The sequence below is a fragment of the Adiantum capillus-veneris genome, chromosome 19 (assembly GCF_014529385.1).
Source record: "Adiantum capillus-veneris isolate H3 chromosome 19, ASM1452938v2, whole genome shotgun sequence".
Lineage (NCBI taxonomy): Eukaryota > Viridiplantae > Streptophyta > Polypodiopsida > Polypodiales > Pteridaceae > Adiantum > Adiantum capillus-veneris.
The window spans coordinates 82,284,274-82,291,900 of NC_140949.1; the positions used below are offsets into that span (position 1 = coordinate 82,284,274).

At 41.3% G+C, this 7,627-nt stretch overlaps 2 pseudogenes; both read right to left on the minus strand.

The window, feature by feature from the left end:
* Positions 1–1,189: 1,189 nt before the first annotated feature.
* LOC147434334 (uncharacterized) lies at positions 1,190–4,285 on the minus strand (annotated as a pseudogene).
* Positions 4,286–4,682: 397 nt separating this feature from the next.
* On the minus strand, positions 4,683–7,192 carry LOC147434335 (uncharacterized; annotated as a pseudogene).
* Positions 7,193–7,627: the final 435 nt, after the last annotated feature.

Below are 7,627 nucleotides of genomic sequence, written 5' to 3' on the forward strand. Positions count from 1 at the left end.
CATGTCGAGTATTTCTCTCAGCCATGTGACCCTCTTGCGGGCATAGACTTCCCAATTGCTGAAAACAACCACCAAAAGCTTGCTACCAACATGTTCAAAGAGATGATGTTTCATACAAGAGTGGATTCCTCTTCATAATGTGCAGTATAGTTCAACTGACTAAAACCCAATCTTGCCAAAGACAATGTCTCATGCCATGCAACAGGGATTCAAGGTGCACGAAAAGGATAGGTGACGAAAGGAATGCCCTCACTTTGCATATACTGACAACAACTTAGATTTTATTAGAGCTTGCTTGCCATAGCTATTTTGAGCATAATTTGTAATCAACATGCTCCAAGTGAGACTACTCCAGATTGGAAGCTCATGACACACTTAAAGCTAATTAGAGCTTGTTGCCACAACTATTTTAAGCATAATCTGTACTCAACATGCTCCAAGTGAGACGATTATTCCAAATTGGAACCTCATGAATCACTCCTTGTGCTTTTCTAGGATGCCACATATGGTATACAAGTCAACCAAAGCAACGTCAAGCAAGTCATGTTCCTGCAATCCAAGCCAAAACAGTCCATTGGCTGGCCTTTGCTAGGCCTATCCTCCCATAAGTCCATGCCAAGAGACTTCATTCTATCCACCCATCCACCCCATTTAAAACACGCACACTCGAGAGCATGAACACAAAGCAGCACACATGTAGAAGCATATACACATGTTTGTGTGGGATGACATTATCTAGGCAAGACAAAGAGACTCATTAAATCCAACGCTAAAGTTTCTCTTAAAAGCACCAGCACAAGAAAATCACCTATAAAGTATGTAATCGCGTGTATTACTCTCCGAAAAACTTTACTTGTACCTTCTATAGCAATACTAGAGCGAGAGAAGGAGTAGCTTCAGAACAAGAATAAAAGATACTAGACACAGAAGGATCAGCTCTAGAAGAAGAATAAAAGGAGGAAGAAACGCTCACAGTGACAGAAGCAACCATGGACCGGGTTGCATGGAGTTGAGATAGAAATATCAAGGGCAAAAGACGATTACATTGAAAGAGTGGTGCCAATCATAAAGCCCAATCTGTAGATATATCTTTGCCACCAGGCCCATAGATAACAGCCACAAGCTTCTTCACCACAGCCATGTCGCGCATAACTTAGCAAACATGCTCTGCAAGGGACTACATGCTTTTTCACTGCTCCAGCTCCACTTCTTCACAAACGAAGGTTAGGCCAAGCATGTCTACATCAAGCTCATCAGCATCCACATCAAGAAATTTTAAACAACTTGCATCAAAGATGGAAATATCCGAGAGTTGGTCAAATAGCATCTACTGAAAATGTTCGAGAGCTTCTTCACCACAGCCATGTCGTACATATCCTAGAAAAAATGCGCTCCAAACGACTACATTCTGCACCAAGTACTCGAGATAAAGTAGCTAATTTTGCTATTCACTGGTAAATCCTTTTCTCCAAAATAGAGCTCCACAGTTTTCATTGCCGCCAGCTCCACTTCTTCACAAACAGAGGTGAGGCCAAGCGCATCTACATCAAGCTCATCAGCATCCATATCAAGAACTTTTAACCAGCTTGCATACAAGATGGGAACGTCTGAGAGCTAGCTCAATTAGCATCAGGTGGAAACATTCGAGAGCTTCTTCACCACAACCATGTCACACATATCCTAGAAAAAACGCGCTCCGAAACCATATGAGATAAATTGCAATCAAAAAGCACATTGAAATGGCGCAGATAGGCATGTATAAAAGCATAGCTTTGAATGACTCTATACCAATCCATTCCAAAATGTAATGGAGCAAAAAGTAGTTCAATCAGCTCCTCCTTGTGACTCAAACTCCTGCAAATGAAATCAGATCATAGCCATGGGAATATAATACTACAGTTTTAACAATTACATATACTAAAGCTCACCGACCAAGACAAACAGTAAAGCACACCTTGCCTATCCCTTGTGGTCTCTCAAGAAATAATTGAAGACGCTCACCATATCCAGATTTGTCAAGTCATATGTAAAGCACCTAGTCCCTTTAGTTTTTTGATACCATCCGAGCTGAACCTCAACCCCCAAAGGTCTATCCAAAAGGATGAATCCTCTCTTGTATTCCCAAGTACCATTTTCTTTCAAATTTTTCTTTTTGCCTCTGGAGGTTCATGGCTTGTAGCCTGACCTTGTCACCTTCCCATGCATGGTCTGTTCTTGAAAGAACACGGCACAATCAGAACCAATACCAATACCAAATAAGTTTTCACCTATCCTTGCATGATTTGTTTCTTGTTCTTTGGCATAGTACGCTCCTTGTCGTACTCTTGTAAGTCTCTCTTTAGAGAGTGCTGGATTGCTATTGAGTTGACTCACTAGTGTAGACTTGAATAGAAACTTGTAATTGTCTTCGACTTCCACAACAGGACTTGTCTCTTCTTCCTCATCTAGAACGGAGTCAATAATATTCCTGACCTCACTTGTAGCAGCATCTTCATCTGGAAATACTTCCAGATCCATGGAAGTAGGATATTCTTTATCTGTGTCCGAGTCTTGCAGATTTGAGTATGCATATGCATCAAACACTCTAATTGACCAAGGCTGGAACCACCATTTTTGGTCTTCTTTTCCTTTTGGCCTCACGTGCAAGTGAGCGAAAATTTTATGGGCACTTTCCAATCCTCTTTGTGAAGCAACAATGACCTTTTCATTGGTTGAAACGCATGTGTAATCACCTAAGTTTGCCTCTTGCATTACTTCTATGAGATTTAACTCCCTCCATATGTGCTCTTGCTTCTTGTGAGCTCTTGTGAATGCCACACCATCATCTTTGCATTCCAAATGTGCAAGCCTATTCAAGATTAGTATCGTTGTATCATGTCCATCAAGCTGTAAGTACGCTCTTGCCCAACCATGCTCCCAACTTTGCTGAAGAATATTCCAGCTACATCTGAGCCGGTGAGATGTAGAGGACACCTGAAGTTTCAGTGAAAGTCTCTAAAATATTTGATAAGAAAAACCACAAAGTGGCATGAGATTTGTACATCCAAAAATGTCTCTTTACTGATAAAATTTGTTGAGAGTGTATATTTTGGATGGTGTTGTATGCAAGATCTCCAAATCTGGAAGAAAAAATTCACTTTGGCTGCTAAATGGACTCTCACTCCCAAGTTTGAGTGAGGAGATAAAAAGATGTCAATGTATTCTCCACCAATTTCAAGATAGGCACGTGTCCCTATCATACTACGCTCTCGTCGATGTTGTTCACTATTTGCTAGCTCTCCCAAACACTATTGCACTTGTCTGCTATATATATATTCTTTGAGTTGTTGCCCAATTTTGACGATCCTCTCGCTTGATATCCACTTCCTTCAGCATCTGCTTGTCAATAGGAAAAGAATCATACACAATGGTGACATGATTCAAGGTTGTCCACACATCACCAAGAGCTAGCTGCCACTTTGGCTTATCGAGAACATTGACAAGCTTCTTTCCATTGTGTACAAGGTCCTGATCATGCATGCCCAAAACATCTCCATCCTTCATTTTGGTTGAAAGAGGCCACCCGTCCCATTCGATCTGGAATCTAGTGCCATTCTTATGAACATAATCAGCCAGCATCAATGCTCTTCGACGACTATTGCCATCAGAGGCATGTCCAATAATCGGGCCAATTGTAGGCTTTAGCTTCTCATCCCACAAGCTCAAGATTTCAGCCCATTGCTTGTGAACATAATGTGCATCAAATTGGTTGCAAGTGGAATGAGCCACCAAAACAAGTCGTGATAGGGCTTCATGAAGTGGGTTTGCCACAAAAACAACCACCGATGACATGATTCTCAAATGGTTTGATAATCATCTCATAGCCAGCCTTCACAACTCCAACTTTGATCAAGTTTGAAGTTTCACATTCATGGTCCTCAACTTTGTGTCCATCAAATCCAACGAGGGTGTCATCTTTTGGATTCCACCTGCATTTACATGTTGAAAACATTAGTAAATGAGGCTTCTATTTCAAGCTCAAAGAACCCTTTATTCCAAGGTTTTGACTTTACCTTATTCTCTTCTTTATGACGGTCTCATCCTCTACCAAACTGAAAGGAACAAGTGACATAAGTCCATGCTTTTCTTTCTCCTTTTGATAGATTTCAGCAATGGCATCAAACATGTGACCTTGAATGGCTGGCAAGAATTGTGTGGCAAGTCTATGACCTCTCTTTGTTGTTGAATGTGAAGGGCATGTAAGGTTGCTGGCAAGGAAATCATGTAACCTTGGTCCACCCCACATCTTTGCAACTTCAAACAAAGCCTTTGTATTTGCACTATATCTTTTTCCTTCCTTTTCCCTTAGCATATTTTGGGCCACATCTTGAAGGAAGCCCCATAGAGCATGCTTACCACCAAACTTCCCTAGCATATGGGCTTCTATTATGTTGTTACAAAATCTCTTTATGTCCTTTATATTGATAGACTCCATATTTGATTCCCTTGATGTGCGTAATCACACAGAAAGAATAGCAACCTGTGACTTTTCCCACCAAAGTTTAAAGGTGAGATCTCTTGCATGCTTTTTAGAAGAAAGAGTTTCTTGTCTGAGCTCTTTTCTAGTGAGATAGTCTAGTCTCCTTCCATAATCAATTCTTCTACTACCTCTCTTTTTGACGCCATTTTCTCTTTATACAACCTCATTCTAAAATCCGGAAGCTTAGGTATGCCCTTGCAATGGTCACATGAAAAGCCTTCAAACGGAAGCCCACTACTAGAAACACGTGGGCAACTAATGTGACGAACGCAACCATCTATGCAAAAAATAGAATTTACATCACGAAAGGTTGCCTTTGTGGAAGGCTGTGCAAACCAAAGCTTACTGCCACATTGATCATCTAACAAAGGCTTCAAACTAACACTCTTTTTGTTGACTTTGATGTCATGGATCCACGAAGCCCAGCATAAAAGTTTCAAACTTAAGACTGAACTCTCACTTTCTGCATGGTTACCAGAAGAAAAAGAGACATCACCTTGATTTGAACTTCCATGCTTTGTAGAAACCACAAACTTGTTCAAAGAAGTTTTCTTTGGATCATGCTCTTTGTTCTTACGAGGACGTCCACGTAATCCTGTGAGCGTTGGGTTGACTTTATGCTCCTCCTTCAAGAGTGCCTTTGTGTGCAAGATTGACTTTGTGCGCTCGGTAAGTAGAGTAGACAAGTCTGACCGTGGAGGGCACAAACGCAGCCACGTGTCATCATACTTGCATCTCACACGAACAAAACTTTTGTCTTTAAAGTTGTGCAATGTGGCTATAACAATTTCAAAGTCCCAACCTGCATGCAATGGAGATGCATATAGCTAAAATATGAAGATCAATCAATGATCTTGTCACATTCAAGTAAACAAGAGATGTTGATTACCTTCATTTACCGCCATCAAAGAATTCAGCGTCTCTATTGCAGCCTCAATTTGTTCTTCATCATCTTGTTGTTGCCCAACCGATACACCTTGTGTGGCATCTTTTCTAAGTCCACGAAATGCCAAATATTTTTTCTCATGTCTATTACTCTCCAAGATATGGTTCCTCATGAAATTAGAAAGACAATTATAAGCAACATGCTTTCCTTCAACTAAACCTTTCCCATACAAACATCCGCATTCATAACACCAAATTCGTACTTGCGGCTGCCCATTGAAGTATTCACTATGGATTTCAAACCTGTCATCCCTTGAGACGTTCAATTATTTCAGTTTTCCTCTTATTCTAGTGCATTCATTTTGCCACTGCTCAAGAACGGTTGCACTTAGTAATGTGCTTGCAAGTCTGGTAGTGAGATCTCTTGGACGATCCTCTTTCTCTTCAGCAATGTCACCTAAGCATCTACGCTTATTTGAAGAAGTAGTCTCTTGAGTGATTTCAACACTCCTTTTGATGCGAACTTGAACCTTATTGCTGAGTGTCCAACGCTCTTCTTGTTGTTTCTTTAAAATATGGTTCTCCTCAATGAAGTCAAAGCATCCAGCCACAATCTCATCTCATCTCCCTCAATTTTCTCACGAACCTTTGCAAAGGTGGGATCACCTTTATCAAATTTTAGTCTTACAAGACCAAGATCTTCATCATTATCATCATTTTTAACCTGGATTTTGAAGAAAGATGTCATTTAACTACCAATCTCAGTGTGTGACCGAGTTGTGGATGGTATTGCACAAGAACCCTCTTTAGGTATAAATATCACCATTAGAGAAGCTACAAAAGAGTACAATCATATAAAAGAAAAAGTGAAAGTTATAAAATCGAAATTTCAAGCCACAACTCTTAAATGAATGCAATTAGTGTATATGTTGTGTGTGTGTGTGTTGCACACGCATATGCATGGGGGCAAGAGTGTGCACATGTAGGCATGCTCATTTGACAAGGAAGTTGCAAACAACAACAACATTCTTGAGCAAGATGAGATGCATGAGAAATAAATCATTTAGAAACAGAAGAATGTCTTACCTTGAAAGTGCTCACAACTCCATAGACCAAGAGAGAATGCTCTCTTTGCCGCAAGATTGATGTGATTTTACTGTCTGCTAAAAAACTTTATGCTGAGTTGAAGTTGCATAGATAATCAGGCTATGTGGTCAACCTTTCTACAAATGCTCCCTAGAGGTGCTGCAAGACTTTTGCTTCTTTCCACAAGAAACTCTTCATCTAGAACAAGGTTTGAAGCTCAAACCATTCAAAAATCATGAATGAAGAACATGGTTGAGCTATGGAGAGAATGTAACAGAGACGTTTGATTCGTGTGCATATCTAGCAAACATGTATACACAGCAATGGAGGTGTCTCTGTGTATCTCGCATCTAGCCTACATGTGGACTACCCTATGCATACAAACTGCTTTCGCACCTTACAGGCAATGCGTGTCCCATCTGTAACAACGGAACCCCCGGCTCTGAAAGAGGAGTGCCCCTCGATCTGTCAAAGGGAAGGGAGGACCTCATCCCAAAGTGGGAATGAAGTGCGTCGAGATGTGAGCAGGCTCTGAAAGTAGGGATCAAAGCGTTAAGAAAGCTTGAAGAGCAGTAACCCTACCATCCTGGCCGAGATCGTGTCGCTTGGACAAGGTCGTCCCATAACTCCCGCATGCGGTAGGTCAACCCAGCAAGAGAGTTGAAATGTTTGAACTAGAGGGTGAAGAGCTCCCTTCCGCATGCGATAGGTCAACCCAGCAAGAGAGCTGAAATATTTGAACTAGAGGGTGTAGAGCTCCCGCTCAAGTGTGATCTGACGGGCAAAGGATTTCTCCTCAAACTGATCAAGGATCCGTCTCCATAAAGGATGGCATGCTCCTCAGTGGACACCTCCTTCATGATGCGATCCGAAAGGTTCATCATAAGAAAGGTGAAGACTCGTGTGTCTCAATCTCCTCACTCATCGATTTGGTCTTGAGTGACGGATCTAAAGCCATCGAAGTCGATAGCGATTTGGCCAGTCTCAATTTGGCTGGAGATCTAAAGTCGTAGAATGGATACCGAGGTAAGAAGCAAATAACACAAGAGATAGGTGGCTGCCCGTACAGAAAACACAGATACGAGGGGATGAAAACTGCTATAAAACAGAAAATTCAGCGTGCTCTTAGGTCCTAGA